The sequence below is a fragment of the Dermacentor silvarum genome, unplaced genomic scaffold, assembly GCF_013339745.2.
Source record: "Dermacentor silvarum isolate Dsil-2018 unplaced genomic scaffold, BIME_Dsil_1.4 Seq69, whole genome shotgun sequence".
In the NCBI taxonomy this organism is placed as follows: Eukaryota; Metazoa; Arthropoda; class Arachnida; order Ixodida; family Ixodidae; genus Dermacentor; species Dermacentor silvarum.
Genome location: NW_023606634.1, coordinates 44,678 through 46,730, shown reverse-complemented (window position 1 = coordinate 46,730; position 2,053 = coordinate 44,678).

The following is a 2,053-nucleotide window of genomic DNA, read 5'->3' as shown; positions in this document are numbered from 1 at the left end:
ACGTCATCCAACGGGAATATTCTTTGTTCTAATCACTTGCTCTATGGCATTAGTCAGCAGTGACTTGCTTTTTGGACCGAGGTTTTTGATTAGCTGTATTGCGATTTCATCGGGTCCTGCTGCCGTGTTGTTAGGGACATTTTCTGCTGCCTTTTTCCAATAAAAGCTTTGTATGCTAAATTTTGATCTCTCAGGCCTCTCTGTTGTTGCTGGATCTGTTGTCTGAACTACGCTTTTTCTCGTGCCGAAGTTATGCCTGATAACGTCTGTGATGTACCGCAGCACATCATCGCCTTCATAGATGTTACCGTCTTCATCCCTTATAGCCGTTTGCGAGTTTCTAGTTGGAGCTCCGAGTGCTTTTATATGGTTCCAGAATCTTTATATGGTTCCAGAAGTTGAAAAGGCAACGAGCGCCACCTCACGGAATTTAGGCTGAACTAAGGGAACCGCCGCCCCAATGGGAAAGCGAGCAACGCGACGGGCATCTAGTAAAGGAGGCATTGGTCCAACTTTATACAGCTGATAAAACTACCATCCTTACTCCTTTTAGCTCTCTACTAAGTTGCTGTCGCAATTGATGCTTCGCCTTTCGGGTGAAACTGCGACATTTTTAATGACAATTATTTGACAGGCACAATTGTAGTTGACGTCTACGCAATGCGAATCATTCAAGATTTGTATTAATAATGTAGGAGGAGGAGGAAAAGAAGGAAGGGAAGGCAACTGTTGCGGAGAGATTATAGTGTCACGAAGATAATTAATTAGAGCTCGTCGAAAGAGAACAGCCTTCTTTAATGACGGCCGAGACTCAAGAGAACGCGCGCACACCTGTGCCCTTCGTCGTCTTCTCTCTGGCAGCCTTGTGCCTGTAGTGGGCAGCTTACTTTGCGTCATTACTCCCCACTTGGAAAGCGACCGTCCCGGTCACCGGTCGGAGAGGGTAAAGGGCGATAGAGGGCGTTGGAGAGAATTGATCAGAGTCGCACTTCTTCGTGGGCGTAGTACGGCTTCATCCGTACTACGTGGACAATCTCGGCTCATGCCCGCTGTCGGCTCCGGCTCATATTAGTACTTTGAGGGACGACCTAATAATCCACGTCGCTGAGTCACCTGACGATCTTGAACGGACCAAAGTATCTGCGCAGTAATTTTTCCGACAGCCCCTAATGACGGACGGGTATCCACACCCAAACGTAGTCGCCGGGTTCGTACAGGATGTTGCTTCGGCCACTGTTGTAACGGCGGGCGTCAACACTCTGCTGGTTGCGGATGCGGTTGCGAGCAAGCTGTCGAGCTTCTTCGGCTTTCTCAACGATGTCGTCAGCATTGTCACTTCTTGTTCCGTTGTCTACCGGGAGCACGGCGTCTAAACGTGTTGTTACGCAGCGCCCATAAGCCAGTTACGCATTTCTGGGTTGGTTTGGGGGCCTTTGAGCCGACCGTTAGTCTGTGTAAAGCGAACAGAAAATGAGGGCCGATCCTGGCGGTAGTGCAGAAAGGGTTCAAGCGCAATGACACATACCCCTGTGAACTAGCGAAGGTGTTTAAGCCTAGCCCCAAATACGTGGCCAATACCTTGCGGTAGCCAATCGATAGCTAATCAATAGCTAATCGATAATCGGTAAATAATCAATAAATTCCGGAAAAAGCTGGGGATGACTTGGTAGTGCTTAGCCTAGCCCAATACGTAGCCAATACCTTCTGATAGCCAATCGGCAGCCAACCAATAGCTAATCGATAATCGATCAATAATCAATGAATTGCGGAAAATGCTGGGGATGAGTTGGTAGTGCTAGGTGCCAATCAGCTCCGCCGTTTATTTAGCCTTGCGCCACTAGTGCAAGCTACGCTATTTTCTTCTTACCTTTATAGCTCTCATTTCACCGTCCCTCAGTATAGCGTAGCAAAGCTGTTTTTATGGTCGGGATAACATCTCCGCAGCCTTTCTTATTTCTTCACTTTCTCTCTTCTATGTATGACCCCAATCAGAATTTTTCATACCGCCGAGTGAAAGGTCCTGGAAACAACATGTCGGGCTAACGGATCGCTA